The sequence below is a fragment of the Scomber scombrus genome, chromosome 1 (genome assembly GCF_963691925.1).
Source record: "Scomber scombrus chromosome 1, fScoSco1.1, whole genome shotgun sequence".
NCBI classification, from domain to species: Eukaryota; Metazoa; Chordata; class Actinopteri; order Scombriformes; family Scombridae; genus Scomber; species Scomber scombrus.
The window spans coordinates 6,682,489-6,700,634 of NC_084970.1; the positions used below are offsets into that span (position 1 = coordinate 6,682,489).

At 38.2% G+C, this 18,146-nt stretch overlaps 1 long non-coding RNA gene across 1 annotated transcript in view; it reads right to left on the reverse strand.

The window, feature by feature from the left end:
• Positions 1 to 831: 831 nt before the first annotated feature.
• LOC134000075 (uncharacterized) overlaps positions 832 to 18,146 on the reverse strand; it is an 82,286-nt gene continuing 64,971 nt past the window's right edge. Inside the window, exon 3 of the long non-coding RNA XR_009927396.1 lies at positions 832 to 929. This is a non-coding gene — a long non-coding RNA (uncharacterized LOC134000075). The remainder of the gene's footprint in view (positions 930 to 18,146) is intronic.

Consider the following 18,146-nt stretch of genomic DNA (forward strand, 5'->3'; position numbering starts at 1 on the left):
AGCATATTAAGCGAGCTACAAAAGCAAAATTAATGAGAAGTATTCAGCATAGCGCTCCGGTGAAATCCCGAGCAGTCAGCAGGAGCGGTCGTGCCAACTCATTTCTTAGCTGTGTCTCTTTATTTTGCATCGGGATATGCCCTTGGGTGAAGAGGTGCTCAGATTCCACAGATGTCATCCACAAATGCCATATTTCAAACGGCCGGGGACGTGATCTTCAGCCTCACTTAAAATACGATTCCCAATGTGGCTCTAACAGGTCGGTGAGAACACAAATGTGATCCCTAAGTCTGTAAAGAAGGACTAGTTTTGTGGAAGTGTACATTGCAGCTCCAGGAGATTCACAGCAGATTAATAAAATACAACTACCACTGAAACTTGTTTACTGTATATGGCAGGGTTTCCCACAGCACTTTACAGTTAAGGCGGCCGCCTAAGCAACACACGCCTGCCGCCTTAACTAACGTCTTAAAAAAATAAAAAATAAAAAATAAAAAATAAAAATAAATATATATATATGATCAGGGCCTGAATTTCAGCGCGGGATTGCAGGTATTGCACACAATTTAATTGATTCCCGCAAATCCAACACTTATATTCCCGCACACATTTACAGCTTACTGCTTACTGCAGGACGACTGGCCGGAACCGCTATGTCCGACTGTCTGACTTCGACCCTGAACACACCTGTAGCTCTCTCTGTACCTCCCGCTAGCATAACACAGACATGCTAACACTGATATTAAGTTTAAGGAAACAAACACAGACCGCTGGTTAAAACATAAATCTACATCATCTGAGGCAGAACCTGCTCAGAAAAACTAATGAAAACAGCGCCATGTGATGTCATCATTAACAACGTTAATCCTCAGACAGGTAACTGTGACGTTACTATAGCAACACGTTTCAGGCTTTCTCATTCAGCAGTCCTGAAGAGAGAGAGTGAGGCAGATTCAACAAAAACGTGATGCTACTGAAGCTGAATATCACTAATTAACTGTATAATACTATATAACTTGTTATTACTATAAAATATAGTTCAGAGAATAAGTTAACTATATAAGATACTCACTGGCCTAACCTGTGCAATCTAATTTAATCCAATACAGCAGCTCTGCTATAAATTCTACATTTATGAAGCTTATACTACATTTTTTAAAAAGAAGGTGAAAATTCTGCTTAATGTTCATTATTGAGTGATTGTGGTGTATTAGGATGCATTATATTGAATGGTGTTCCTAATATTTTGTCCATTCCATTAACATACATGAGGAGGGCAAAATATTAGGAACACCTTTCAATATAATGCACCCAAGTACACCACCACCTCTTAATACAACCTCAGTAATAAACTAAGTGGAATTATCACATTTTTGACAATGTCAACAAAAACTAAAAATGTTTAAATTATTTATTTATTGTAGAAGAAGAAAAACGAATTTTGGATAATACTGAGTTGATTATACTGGGAATCAAGAAACAGAACGCTCTCTCTCAAATGATGGATCATTAATCTCTTCCCCATCAGATTCTCCCTCACTCATGTCCTGGAACATTGCCAGAACTTCTTTGGCATTTATCCTTCTTCTGCTCCAGTTCGTGTTTCCAAGTGAGTTTATCTATCTATCTATCTATCTATCTATCTATCTATCTATCTATCTATCTATCTATCTATCTATCTATCTATCTATCTATTTAAACAAATGGAATGGTGTGAATGTTTAGCACAGCGCTGTACAGCGACCTCTTTGAGCGGTAGAAATGACCAGTTTGTTGCAATCTGCAACCTCACCTCTAGATGCCACTAATGCCTACCCACTGCACCTTTAACATTATTAAAACGTGATGCTTTTTCAGAGTTTTGCTCAACTGCCACACAGACCCGTTGCTTCTTCCTACTTTAATCAGAAAGGAAGCTAGTAGAGTGTTTGCTGCAGTAGGGCCGGTAGGAAGCACAAGCCTTTGCTAGCCTCCCAACTAGCCCTGGCTCTCCGTGTGGATCAAGCCAGAGCATCAGGGCTGTCAGGGTGAAACAGTCCACAATGGGGACCACAGTTAGGCAGCAGAGGAGAAGGAGACTAATTGGCCTGTCTTATCAGCAGAAATGTTCCTTTCAGCCTGATGCCGATATTTAATTTTAAAGCCTTTATCGACTGAATGTGCCATTTCATCGATATATATCAAAAGAAAAACGTATTTAAAGTGGGAAAATGGTTGATTTTGCGATTAAATAATATTATTTTCACTCATACGGCAGTGGGGTCTGTGTACCTTAAACAATTAGGAAGTCAATCTAAAGAAAACATAAGGGCAAAAAAAATGGTGGATGGTCTTTTAGATCATATTCACGGCAAACATTTTGACTTGTCAAAGTGTTACTAATAACCTTAACGATTGCTCTCTTCTATTCAAGAGTCCCCGTAAAGCAGTAATAGCGGGACGTTGAAACTGAAGCAGCTAAATTGAATTCAGCCATCATTCTTTTGAATATTTATACCTGTATTTGGCCCATTATGACATGGCTTTTTCAATTAAAGAAATGTATCCTATAGAATTACTGTTTACATTTCATATGGTTCTGTTTCTAAACTGCTACAATCATGCATAGACGATCATGTTTTCTATTTTGCACTTATGGGACACTACAAATTAGATAACAATTTTCATATTTCTGTATGTGTCATTCTCTTTGACGCATATGACCATGAACAATTAAAATATCCCAAACATATGTATGTGTTCATTACTATTATTATTTCAAAATACGCCTATTAAACTGTTTTTCAATGGAAATTGGAACATATAATATTAGTTCAAATATAGCATTCTTTTAACATAAAAAAATGAACCATTATTGCTGTTTAAGTGCTAAAAAAGTGCTTTCAACTTTATTTACAACAAAAATATCTAGAAATCATAAATCTAAAAATGAAATATGAATCAGTAACTCCCTCAATGACTACTTATCATTGTACCCTTGACCAAGTCACTTGAAGCCCTCCCTCAGATACACTTACAGTGCATGTCATTACTGTGTATTCGGTGTGTATTCCAGGAGTGATTTAAAATTTTTGTACATGAAGTGTTGTAATCAGTCTCCTAGTCAGTCTCCGCCAGAAAAATGTAAGAGCTGCACCCTTTAAACACAACCCTGTCTGATGGCAGCACTGCCTGCTGAAAGCTGGATTTCTTGTTGAACTTTGATACTAAATACTGATTCCACAGAAATAAGCCCTTAATAAGCACATTACACCACCAGGAATGATTTGAGACATGATGTCTGACAACCCACTTTGGCGCCCTCAATTCTTGCATGAAGCCTGCTTAAAAAAAGGTGGTATTATTTTTGATAGTGTTTTTTATTCTGATTTATATTAGTCTATCATTACAAACACAATGGCACCAAACCGTGACAAAACTATCCATCAGCTAACATAGGTGAAGTCACTTAGCCTTGGCAAAACTAACAATCCAAAGATTCTTATGATTTGGGATTTGTTTAACAAACAATGTTTCAACCTTATTGGCTGTTCATGAGATCAACATCTGTATTTGTGCTTTTTCTCAGAAGCCGATCACATACAGCGTGGTTTTCAAATTTTGTTATCTAATAATAACAGGAATAAGAAAATTCTTCATTTTGTTGCTGGCAGTATAAAGATATGAGACTGAAAATGATTAGCAGAATTAGCAAGCAAAGTAAATAGGAATAATTTCAAAGATTTTATTTATTTATTTATTCATTTATTGTAGGGGGTGGGTTCTCTTATTTAAACCCTTGTGCAAGACTTTGTCCTCTTTTGTCTATATATTCTGTGGATGAAAGCAAGCAAACGTATGTATGTGTGTGTGTGTGTGTGTGTGTGTGTGTGTGTGTGTGTGTGTGTGTGTGTGTGTGTGTGTGTGTGTGTGTGACAAGAGAAGCAAGTGGTTTTGTTTTTCTCTTCATCAGAATGAATCTACATTATGTGCCCAACAGCAAACATACGTCAGAGCAAGCCCACAGTGCAAACACTATGTTTACATTGAGGATAGAATAAGCCACTGGAATAATGCATGCTAACTGTGATATATACCCCAATTAAGCATTCTGGAAATTTACATAACAGAAAAAAACAACAACTTCAATTAGCACATGAGCAATGGCTGCTGGCATTTGATTGCAGGAGGGAAATACACGGGACAATAAACATAATTTACAAGATGTTTAATTTTGTGTTTGGAAAATTGAATCCACCGGCAGTAAAAAAATATGTTGCATGTTTGTGGGAAGATGCTGTGGTTGTGATTGATTGGAGGAAACTAATCTGTGTTGCGCTGCACCGGCAATATACATAACCCAACCTTTAACTCTTAGAAGGCAAACAAAGTCCATGGCTGTAGGAGAGATGAAAAGGCGCACAGGAAGAGTTCTGCTGTGTAATTTTGTTGCTATTCGACCTAATCAATTCTACCTCTGTCGTATGCAGATCCCCATGGAAATATAGAGATTCATCATCTTTTATACTCCACGGTTCACCGTCCCTGAGTACGAGGAAATAATTTCAATTTCTCCTCTTGATGAGCTTCTACTCATGGGCAATTATCTCAACACAATAGATGGTACCTTGGTGTACAATTCGGCTGCTGCTGTCCACAATATGAGAGAGAGAGAGACAGGGAGAGGAAGAAAGAAAAGAAAGAAAGACAGGAAGAAAGGGAGCTTATGAACCTCCCACCCCCATCAGAGCCAGGCAGTCCGGGGTGAGAGAGCTTCAGCAATGACTAATTTGTGTTTTGCAAAACATGACAGCATGTGAATGGTAATGACAACACATAACTTCTGTTGACTGGGTTAGGTCAGCTCTGACAACTAGATCGTAATCATACACAGAAGACAGAAGGGGAGACAGTTCAATAAACTAACAGATATGTCAACCAAGTACAGCCCTGCATTTGAATGTTTGGATTAACTCAAGTTCAGAGAGCAATGTTCCAGGAGTTACAAAGACATATTTGTAGTTTAAAAAAAAAAAAAAAAAAAAACAAAGAAAGGGAAATAACCTTCATGGCGATAATAAGAATGAAGAAAAATGAATTAAAACATATCTGTACAACTGAACTACAATTACCATAGATAGTCTCTCTTACGTGGATTTGGCTTACTAGACTCAAATTAATGATCTGTAACATATGTATATATTCTGATATCAAGGTTTTTCGGTATCAACCAACTGACATTAAAGACATTTCAATACTCAAAATCTCATATGGTTCATCAGCGCTGCTGAAAGGTATGGATTCCCTGAGGTTTGAAAAATCCATATATTAGAGACATGCTTATGTGATAGTCATTAGAATCTCGTGACATGGTGTGAATTGGTGTCAAGCTACATGGGTGAAAATGTTCTGATAGCACTGTGGGTAGTGGACAATTGATGTCGCAGTCTGCCCACTCTGTTTAGGGATTTTCCACCCAGACATAAATGAAGGTACATTTCCTTCCCTTTTTCTCCTGTCCAAATAGTTCTCTTCTCAAAGGTGTCTTTGGGCAGGCCTAAGGATTTAAAACAGTTATCTTGTAATGACTATGTCCTTGTGCTGCAGTGTTCTGGATCATCTGCAGAGGTTTGAACACACTTGTGGGGAACCTGCCAGTTAGGAGTAGCAGTAGTCAATACATGATATTATTATATTATGCTCAGATAGATGGGGTCTAATCTTCATGATGTTCCCGGTGTTAAGGGCCTTAATAGATAAGGGGACAAAAGAGTTTTTGAACCGGTTGCGCTTGCTTAAGGGGATTCTGTACCACCTGCCTAAGGGGAGAGGCTGATATTCAGGGTGGAGAACGTGTTGGATCTGAGATGATTTTTGAGGAACCCATGTGGATAAGCCATTTGGTTTAGACACTCAAAGACTTTTAAAAAGATCTTTCTGAGAGATAGAACACAAACCAGCAGAGGGCAGATCCTGAGATGCTAAAATTAGTGAGTGTCTACAGGAGAATTTGGTGGTTAACTGTGTCAAAAGCAGATGACAGATGTAGTTTTTCCAATTACCAACAGGAGTGCAGTATCGGTAGAACGACCTTACTGGAAGTCGGACAGATTCTGATCAATGTTATAACCTTATGTTTTTGTCATACTCCTGGTCATCAACTCATGAGGGAAATACAGGGCTCATTAAAAGCTAAATAATCCACTGTTTTATTATATATACTACTATGTTCCCCAGCGAGTTGCTAATTTTGTCTGCTGTTTAGTGCTGGGCAAGTAGCATCAGGTAGGGGGTTTTGCTGAATTGTCTGCTAGGGCTGGAAACAAAGTTGATGTGAGCTGTGAGTCAGAAACAAAACAGCAACTTGAAAGATGCTAAAGTGTTCTATAGGGTTGCAGAGTTGGGTTTCTGTGGGCGTTGTTATATAATAAATACGAGTCTTGCCAACATGCACAATGATGTTCACCATCTTAGTGTAGCACGTTAAAAAGATAAAGTGTACTAATTAGTTTGAGGTACAGCTGATGATAGGGATGTCATTAGTTTTGCTGGTCTTAGGTTATAAACCAAAGCCAAATTAAATTAAATTAATTTTTTGACCCCATAATGGGGTTCACCAAAGTGATAACATTTCATCCTGTTTTATGGAAATCCATCCAATGGTCACCAAGGCATTTCACACCACAAATGGCAACCTCACAGTGGCACTAAAGGACATGTGAGGGGATCATCAAATTCACTGTGATTCATCCTTTACAAACCACAAATGTTTAACTAGTTTAATTACGATGCATCCACTGGGAATGATGAATGTACACAATCCCATGGCAATGCATTCAGTAGTTTAGATATTTCAGTCTGGACCAAAGTGTTGGTAGACCTACTGACCAAATGACCCTTAGACTGACTATAGCATCCATACCATTGGCATCCATAAAGCCAGCCTGTGTCTCCACAGGTTAAATGTTAACTTCAGGGTCTTGTTGTAGTGGATTATCCCTTCTTTGTTGGACCATGCCCTGTTTATGTTTGGAGATACAGTAATGAAACAAGGTTTACTATCAACCTTCCCAAATTTTTCTGACTCTGCAACTTCATGACAACACTTACTCCATCTCTACCTAGCCCCTGTTGATTTGATGAAGGTCCAGTCCAGGTACAGTCAGGAGCTTTCGATTCTTGCCTCAGGTGTTTGTGCTCTTTATCCTTGGACTCTGCCCACAGTAGCACTACTTACACATAGCTTGTGGCAGATATCAAACAGCATACTAGTAAGTGTTTAGATAACCAACTTTCTAGTCAAGAAGGGCAATTTTTTTTTGGTCAGTACATAATCATGAGTGAACTTCATGTTGTTGTCCACTGAGAAGATGTATTGGTCAAGGTTAGAAACGTTATACTTTATTTTAAATATTGATTCATTCTCAGGTGTCATGTACTGTACATATCACAACTAGTAGCTTGGAACACAACCTAGGTGTTATACAGGGACAAGAGTTAGAATGTAAGTCAACCTATGAGATGAGTCGGATTTTCAAATGATCATTCAGTATGCACTTGTTCTCAAGGCTAATAGATGTCAAAATTAGTCAACATTCCCTCAACATTCCGAATGAAATAGATTTTTTTAATTAAAAAAGGAAACAATGGAAATTATTACAGTTAATCTAAATGCTGTTTTGGAGTAAATACACTATTTCTGGTACATTTAATCTCAAGGTGCTCAAATTTGCTGCCAGAAATTACAAAATGGAGTAACAGACATGCATGCAAAGATGCACAGGCAGTCAAAGCAAACACAAACTGCATCGACTTTTATTGGGATTGTTTAATATCTCTATGAATAAAAACCCGTTACCATCAGATTAATTTGAAACATTTTATAATCACATAAAAAAGGAGATTAATGAGGCATGGGATTGACACTAGCACCACCAAGATGGTCAAAACTGAAACAAAAAACTAACTGTAAATTGTCATGGGATATTGAAAAGGTTGCTGTCCTGCTCTGTGATATTTTGTTTATTTCATGTAACTTTTAGTAACTTCATCAAACAAATGCATTGATGTGCTTTTAAACACTTACAATGAAATTACATATGATGGTCTGGCACCTGTAATGCTGTTAGAATGCCGGCAGTACTAGTGTTAATGTTAATGACACATAATGACTTTAGAGTAGATACATAGGCTATGTGTTGTCAGATGTGAAAAATTCATACATCATTAGCACGGTAAGATCAAGGCTTTAGAGGTGAATGGAATGGAAATAAAATATTAATTTTTGCATATACAAAAACAGGGCTACAACATCCTGGCTGTATATCTTCTTCCACAGGTCAGGCATAAGTGATTTTCAAAGTATGAAACCCCAGCAACTGGCCAGAGTCATTTGGTACTAATCAACATCCCTGTCAACCCCCCACACAGATATATTATGGTAATTTTATGCTATGGGGCATTGAAAATCTTACTAATTGCCTCTTGAGTATGTGTGCTGTATAATAATTAAAGACCACACAGCTGCTGTGTAACATTTTACGTTATTAAGTGTATCTTTGAGTGCCCTTCTTCGCTACAGTACAGCTGTCATAGATCTCATAGATCAAGCACCATAGTACGAGCTCTACAGCTTCACAGCCAAAGCATTATTTTATACTTGTCTGATTTTTCACGACTTCCTGTCCTGTCTCGCATGTCTGGACTCCAGGTGTGATTCTATAAAAGTAGCATTTTTGATTTACAGGGCCATTACCGACCAATCCGGAGACACTGGTTTGGTGTCAAAAGAGCATATCATTATTCTGTTGTATGACAAAGCAGTTTGCCAAAGGGGACTGTAATTACATCGTTGTCTGCTTTTCAGTTGACTCCCGGCAAGGGAATTATTGGTAATCATCCATGTAATGCGGTGCCACTCAGTTTTTGACAGCTGAGTGAAACCACAGCACTGTGGTTTTGTCCTTTTTAGATGTAAAATCAGAGCTAAAAATCCCATCTGTTCCCTAGGCTCAGCACATTGTTCCTTATGTGTGCTTTCCCACCAGAATCCAAGGCACCAGAAAGACAAAAAAGGACTGTTTTATATGTACAGTTTCTACCGCATCAGCTAGAAGATTTCTGGCAAAAATACAATTTTTTTTTACAGCTTTTAAAAGAATATGATGCAGTCACTCCAGATTTCCTTGGAAGTGTGTCATTATGCCTCATGAAACACACATACTGTAACACAAAACAACAATAACCCCCCCATCTCCAAAAGGATATCATTATTATTTAAAGAACCAATCTCTGCTCTTAAACCCCTTCACCTTCTTCATGCCGGAGATGCCCTGTCCGCATGAGTGGCCTGCTGTCTTTGTGCTGCCATTTAATAAGCATTCTTTAACCTCAAGGGACTGGGCCTTCCACTGACTCTTGCAATGCTAGACAGGAACGCTGTGACACCAAAAAAACCCAGACCTCTTATCTGTCGTCTTCTCCGCCTGCAATTGTCAGCAAAAAATAAATAAATAAAAATACTGAAGCTTCCATCTCCAAACCGGTGGTGCTGTCAGCTCCTATTTAGAATTTGTGTTTATTCCCGCGTTCAGGCTTTTTATTTATTTAACAGAAAAATATGCGTTGGGGTATTGACTCGCAGGAAGACATGTCAAGACACACAGTGAAACCAGCAGTGTCAGGGCAGTTAACACTTCAGTAGACAGCGCTGTTGGTAAGAGTTCTCACACAGTGATTGTGTTGTGCGTCAATGTCAACACCAAACACACCATGCTTTTTTTTTTTTTAAGCGGTGAAGTCCATACCTTGCATGTATTTGAAATCTATACTGATAGGAGCAGCTGTGGCATGCCATTAAGGAAGAAGATTCAGTTTCACAGTGTAACCAAAGTCAACTATAACAGCTCCAGTAATCCCTGTGTTTATTTCTCGGAACTGGAGGCTTTTTGATAACAAACAGGCGAAAAAAAGGGGCATTTTAGCAGTGCAAAGTTTGACTTTCAGTGGATCAAGCCTTCGGTAGAGAGAGAGAGAGTGAGTCAGATTAATAAATAAGAATGCATAAAGGGTGAGCAGTGCTAGCGGGTCTCCCTTGGATATTGCTTAGGAGTCTGCACACCTGCCCAGACTGTCAAGCACCAGTAGGCTTTAGTGATTTGGTTTAAGGTAAATTTAGCACAGGCCACTGGGGATTTTACATCCAATTCCCTTTTTTCATAATACAATAGATGTAAGAGTGGAGAGGAAAGCCAAATAAATCAGCTACAGGTGGCCAGTTGGGTCCTTAGTCACTGACTTTGTCAAATTAAATAGTTAGGATTCAGAAGTTGCTCACCTCCACATGGCATAGCTGAAATAAGTCATGTGGATACATTACAGGAAACTTCTACTTAGTGAGACAGGTGGCCAATGCCAGTAATATCGGTGGCTGATGCTACAGGCCTATGGAAGGTAATTGTAAAAGATGTGGAAGCTCAAACTGGGCATTTTACACACTTTTTGTGAGGGTGATTTCCTTTGAATCACTGTAATTAAATTCTACAGTACATGGCTGCACTGACAGTGGAATATGACATCAGGGGGGAAACATAACCCTATCACCAGACAGGAGCAGCAATATTATACCATTTTGCAAAAGCCTGGAGTACGGTCAGTGCCAACATCCAATTGTTGACTACAGGATAATTAAGGTTAGGGAAATAATGCAGTTATTATCTTTTTCTTTTTTTTCTATATTTTTGCATTTGCACATAATTATACACTGAAGATCATTAGACAACACAAACATACTGTAGAATACAGCAACAACATATTATTAAAAGACACGGATATTGTGCTACCATTAATGTAAGGTAAAAAAAATAAATATGTATAAATATAATATTAAAACACTCAACTCTTACCCATATTTTAACCCAGAAGTATGTGTGTGTCTAAAGTGTCAAAATGTCATTCAGTGTAACTGTCCCCAATAAAATTCTAATGACAAAAATGTTTTTAAAATGTAGAAAATCATCCTAAAATGTAAATGAACGCCCATGGCAAAGTATGTAAGTGTGTGCAAAAATATATAGAATAGTGGGCAACATATTTTATCTTTAAAACATTTAAATTTTGAATAACTTCTGTCCCAAAATTTGTGCGTCATCAATGTCATTCAGTGTAACAACGGTAAAAGTCATTGTAAACATATGACATCATGCTGATCATGTGACAGTGTGTGACATCACGAAAAGGACCCTTAGAAGACTGCCCATGTGGTGAGGTGACTAAATATCTATATTTATTTATAGTATAATATTTGATGATATCACTTTTTCACCCACTAGTAACCCATGTAACAAAAATGTCCTTTAGTACAACACAGAAAACATACTTTTAGTTTTATTCTTTGTTAAAAAACCATATTAAATATGATAATTAATGATAAAGGTCACAGCTTTATATTGGTGGCAAAGGAACCGCCTGATAAATATGTTTATGTATGAGATCCATCCCTCAGTGTAATGCTTATGTCATTCAGTACAATGCCTACAATGTACACTCAAACAAAAGTAGTCCCTTTCAGTCATCACTTATGACCTACTAGACATGTGTATGTATCTGCAGAGACTGCACTCTGCCTGAAATTTCTTATTTACTTATCTTTTTGCTGTGTTCAGGATGTTTCAGGGCTTCAGCCTTTGGGCAGTGGGTGCGTAGCCCCCAGCCAATAAGAAGATATGAGGTTAGGACTCATACCATAGCAACCAGGTTACATTACTTTGTTTTCCTTTGATTCAGTGCTTCCTCTGCTACTCTTTCTCCCTGCTCTACACCAATGTACAATTGCTGCATAGTATACCTACATTTTAATTAGGTATTAGCCATAATAGGGTCAACCTGACTTGTTGGGGGAGCCAAGGTTTAAATCCCCTCTGGTTTGGGCTCAAGAAAGGCTAAAATAACTGGGATAAGGCCTTCACATTATTGATAATATTGCCATTAAAGGAAATTCCTTACTTGATCCCACCTCATTCGGAGCAGTTCTCTTTATACAAATAACATTTAAAAATGATCTAACGAAAAGCAGTTTGGTTTGCAAACCTTATATTTCAACAAAATGAGGAACACCTGATTTTGTGACAGCTGCTTTGAAGGACAGTAACAGCTCTTGTTGTTTCATACATTCATCCACCAACCCAGACCTCCACTCCCTTTCTTTCTGCCATGCTACATGAAAGGCACACTACTTCCTGCAAAAGGCACCGATGTGTTGGAATAGGATGTTAATCATGAGGTGCAGCGCTGTATAACTGTATGTAACTCCTAAGGATACTGGCAGAAAAACAACAATCAAAAGGCCTGCAAGGTCTCCATCGGTTGATATTTTATTCGCCATCCAGTTTTTCATTATTTTCCGAGCCTATGAAGGAAAATGAGAATGACCTCAAATCAAGCCCTCAGTTAAAAACTTAAAGAAAGTAAGTGGTGAATATTTTAAGTGTAAATCCACCCAGTCTGTGCCAACAGGACACAAGGACACCGAGGTTTGTGCTGAGAACATTAACAGTTTATTGAAAAGGTCTCCAAACTCATCCATTTAGGCAGCTGCCAGTGAAGAGAAGATTTAATATCCCAGGCGCAGAGACTCAATTCACACTGCAGTCCTTCACTCGCTGCTTGTATCTGATACCTTTGAATAACTCTTCATATCAAAATGTGACTTTGGGTTTTGACTGACTTGAAGCTGCTTCACAACTGTCAAGCTGGCTGTTTCTGCTTTCTTTATTGTTGTGTTTTATCATCATCAGTGCTTATTCAGATTTAGACATTATGACAGTCATCTCCGAGTCATTCTGGACTGGTTTCTCATCTTTTCCCTCAAATGTTTTCTGCTTTGAACCAAAATCTACTCGTGCCGGAGTGTCCTCACAGCAGAGTGGTTACAGCACATGCCATATGCCCTTAACGTCCCTGGTTATAGTCCAGCAAGGGATGTTTGTTGCATGTCATACCCCTTTCTCTCTCACCCCTTGTTTCCTCTCTGCCACTAAATGTCCAATAAAGGCAAAAAGTGCCCCCCCCCCCAACCTGCAAAGAAGCATGTCCTTTTAATGATGATCACACAAGACAGAATTAGCTCTACAGTAAAGCAAATAACAGTCAAGTGATGTCTTTAAAAAATATATTGTAATAAATGGAGTTTACAAGTCAAAAATGGCTAGAATCATGATTTTCGTTTCGAGTCCAGAATTATCTAATGAAAGGACCACTTTCACCTCCTGGAAAACTGTGAATTCTACTCATTTAACAATCCATACCTGACAGACCACTGATTTACAATTCACTGTCAAAGAACAATACATCAAGATAGTAATGATACCCTATCTTGAGATCTTGAAGTCTACCTATGTCCAAAAAAAAAATCATATAAAGAAATTGTAAGCTTTTTAAGTGTTTATCCTTTTTTCGAACTTATCCTACCATCAGAAGGTAATCTTACAGAATTTGCACATTTTTCATCTACACTCTTTAAGATGGTGTTTATTCAGTCAAATATCAATCTGTCTGCAATTTATCTGACCGGTGTTAAAACTGATTTGGCCCCGCGACTACTAGAGAGAGGAGGGGTGGGTGGGTTGGGGGATGAAGGAGGGGTGTCTGGCAGTGGGCAGCTGGAGGCACGTACACTCGTTAGCCCTGCTCGCTCTCCCTTTCAAATGGGGCCTTAATGATTTATAGATGTTTGCTTTAAAAAGTCATTGGCATTAATCCCATGGCTCATTAACCATTTAATTAAAATTAAATTCTGTGTTAGGACTAAAGCAGATTGAGAGTATTTCCTCCTGGTGGGAGGCTGTTGAATCACCTCATTTTCGGAAATGCTTCATGCGAGGGGGATGTGTACCAACACACAGCTGACATGTAAGAACAACTGCTGGCAAAGTCAAAACCGGGAACGACCGCGCTGATGGATCGCAGCTCACATTCAACGAGTATACCTTCTAAATCATTTCATTTCGCCGCCATATGCCAGACATTATTTTGATACGGATCCTGGCCTGAAATAGGAGTTACTCAAATTTATACACACCAAATAGTTTTTGAAAGGCAGAGGTGAGGAGTTGTCTGTTTATCCTCATCAGCAGCATCGTTAAGTGCAAATAAGCTTCAAGTTGACAGCAGTTTGAGTCATGACCTGGATATAAAGTAGTGTCTCTTTCACCTGGTGGGAATTAGTTGTATAAACATGAGTGTGAACTGTGACACCACACACACACACCACAATCCTGGCTCCTATTTTCATTTTCTAGCTGACTGCCTGAATTTCTGATTGCGAGAAAGTCTCCCTGTGCCGATTCCCAGTGTTTCTGATGGCAACTGCACAGCAGCACTGAGCAAGAGTGTTATATAACAATACACCTGTCTTATCAGTCTAAATCACAGTGGGGTTGCATGCTCAGTAGCTGATATGTTATATCTGCCCAAAATAATTTCTGCTGACAGTGTGGTCGCAAGTAGAAATGTTCCCAGCTTATAGAAAGTGAGAAATTTAACAGGCATAAAGTGCACAGACCTAAAGTATATCTGTGGTCATTTCTTGTATAAAAGAAGGAAATGGAGTATGAAATTCACTTACTAACTTATAGCAGTAGGTCCACAAACAGGGAGATACTCTTACTCACTTTTTTTTTGCTGAGAGTAAGACAAGAAAATGGAAACACTTTCATACCTGTAGGCTAAACATAAGTCTACTGCTGGTAGCTGCTAAGCTTAGCTTAGCATAAAGCATGGCTCTTTCCTAAAATAAACAAATCAACCTCTAAAGCTCACTAATTAAGACGTTATATCTTCTGTACTTCCCAAAGTCTTCAATATGAGATAGAAAAAGGGTTACTGTGCCCCACCAAGACCCAGACCAGTACATAAGCCACAAACTGTTGTTACTACCTTGTTTGGGTTTTTTGGTACAGATGAAAAATAGATAGCACATGTTAATTAGTGAGCTCTGGAGGTGCTTCTAGGCTGATTTTGATACAGAGCGAGGCTAGCTGTTTCCCTGCTGGCTCCAGCTACATATTTAGCATGTTAACAAGAGAGTGGTATTGATCTTCTCATCTAACTCTCAGTTAGAGAGTGAATAAGCCTATTTCCCAAAACGTCAAACTATTACATTCAAATCTTGATAATAATTATTATATGTTATAAACAGGAATAGTTTGCCATTTTGTTTAGTGCCATTTTTTTTGTCATTTAAATACACATTTGGTAGAGGCTGTTTCTGAAACATTTAAAACCTGCATAGAAACACACTATCCCTATTTTCTGTACTTAGTGAAAAAAAACACACAATTCAGCATGTAAGAGAGCACTCACTTAAAAACATCACCTTTTGATACATCACTGTCTTAGTCATCTGTTTCAGTGTCTCCTGCTACCAACACTAACACAACAACAAGTCATATCAGGGAGCTTTACCGCAATGGTGATACAGTGTAATTAAGAGGCACCACTCCATCACTGGCCCTAGTATCTGTGTAGTACCTTAAATTGCTTTCTAAATGGTTCTATGTTACCCAATATGTGGTTTTCTCTCCGTGTTTCAACAAAGTGAAATGAACTTGGTGGGAGGATGGAAGGAAAAAAAGCAAAGATTGATCGCTGTGCTCATTGGAGTAATTCAACCCCAGTCATTTTCCTCTGCAGGTTTTTATAGCATTTAAAATAGCAACGCGGTAATGACCCACCCCTCCTCCTCCACACACACACACACACATATATAAGTGCACACAGAGGCAACCACTTTGTAAGTCACAATGTGGTCTAAAAGTGCTGGGAAATGAAAGAGGGTCGAAGGGATTAATTTATGTCTCCAGAAATACTCCTTTTGAAAGTGTATTTGTTTGCCACCTATGTAAGCTGAGATATGACGGTCCATTTTGGTTATATGATCATCTCCTCCACATATATCTACTCATTTAGAAGTCAGACATTTTTTTCCAGGTATTTTTGAAAACGAGTGAACACTGTATATGTCACATTCAGCCGTGTACGGTATACACTGAGCTTCTTACTGCCTGAGCAGCTAAGCCTATAACTCTTATCACTGGTAACCAATTGAGATATTGTCCAGAGCACAGGGCCGATTTACAGGCTTACTCATTCAAAGTATAAAGTGAGCAAAACACGGTGTAGCGAGCAGTAGCAATAGCAAACACGCTCTGATGACTTTTCTCACTTTCTCAAATTGTTTTGGTCATTGTGTGTGAAATGTATGGCGTAAGATTTGCAGTAAATGTATATCAGTGTTATGTCCTGGCCAAGACCTGTCATCTAAGGTATGAAAGAGCCATTGCCAGGCACTGACATTTAAAACTAATTGCATAGAAAGGAAGAGTTTCATCTCCAACCTGTTATCTCACTGATGTAAAGCCAAGCGGTGAAGACCACTGAGAAATAATGAATCTACTTGAATTACTAGTGCAGAATAGATCATATAGATATTGTTAATGAGTAGTCAAATTATTGATAAAGGATCAGCTCGCCTAAAACATAAAAGACAAGAAAAACAACAAAAAAACATTCCAGTTTCAATGTATTTTTTAGTACAGTTGAGACATATTTGCATTTTTAGATATATTTATAATTAGAATTTATCATTTGTTCATTGAATTTTAACCATGTATATGTATTTTTTTATCATTCCTACTTTTTACACTTGCCTTTTAGTACAATCAATCAATCAAACTTTATTTATATAGCACCTTTCATACAGACTAGTGTAGTTCAAAGTGCTTTACAGTTAGCTGATAATAAGACAACAAAAAACAATAATAATTATTATAAAAGACAAAACTGGAGACCAATGCAAGCAAAATAAAATAAACAATAAATACAAATTAATAATTAAATAGATAAAAAATAATTTAATAAATAAGAACAATTTGAATGAATGAATTCATATAATGCTAAATAAGTATGTAAAACAAACAAAACCTTTGAATTTTTAGCCATGCAGAAGGTTTTGTTCATGTTTTGATGGGTCTGTGCTTCCATGCTGTTTGTGTTACTCTGGATACCACACAGAACACATGTTGTCTACAGTTTTCATAGGAGCTATTTGATCCATAGCACATATTTCCAGTGAACACTATTCAAGACGCCACCTGTAAATGATCCAAATCTGTTTATCTCTTTCTGGAGAGGACCACAAATTCCATCATCATCCTTTTATAATTGGATGGAAGCAGAAGGACAAATAAAACTGAAAGTATTTGCATGGATACAGTAGATACTACAAGATGTATGTGAGAAAAAATAGTGATTTGGGTGAATCAACCCTTTAAGGTGGCAACAGCAACAATATGAAGTACCGCCAGCCAGAGTAAGACATGCACCCTTATTCTCATTCTTCATTGGACCGACCCTGTGCTATTTGCAAGTTCTAAATATTTGCCTTTGTTTGACATGCAGGTAAAACTCCTGAATAATGTAGATGAGAAACACATTAGCATAAGGAAATGACTAACATGACCGCGGGTTATTGCTGTTGAAGCAGGTGTGTGTATGTGTGTGTGTGATGTGTGTGTGTGATGTAATACGTTGCCTCGATGGATGTTGATGTATGCAAACACAGCTCGCAGTGTAAACCCTTGAAAATGGCCGACTCATCCCGTTGTTTGAGCAGACAATAACAGAGCTGCCGGTGGGTTATGACTTCTTTCCCACTAATGTCTTTGCTAAAGTCTGGCTAGAGGCCAGCGGGAAGAGGCAAAACTGGCAGACGGCACCACATCAATATCCCAACTAGCCACCAGAGCCCGACTCAAACGATCGGGGGAGTTTAAAGGTAGCAGCTGGTGAGTTGATATGGGGCTTCCTGCGTTCTGCCGAGGGGCTTTAGATTCATTTAAATGATAGAGATTACTTTAAAGCGCTACACACACACGTTAATTGATGTTGAGAAACAGTCGCATATTATGTCCAGCGCACGCACGCACAAAGAACTGTCTCAAGGACGTTTTGTTCCACCTATCTATCAAAAGAAAGTAAAGGTAACACATAAACACAGATCCTTATGTACTCTGGTAGTTTGTTATTCTTTCAAAGATAGGTCTGTTCTTTTTTGAATTATTCACCTCTGGAGTCTCTGAAGGACTTTTTTTTTCACATACTGTGCTTTT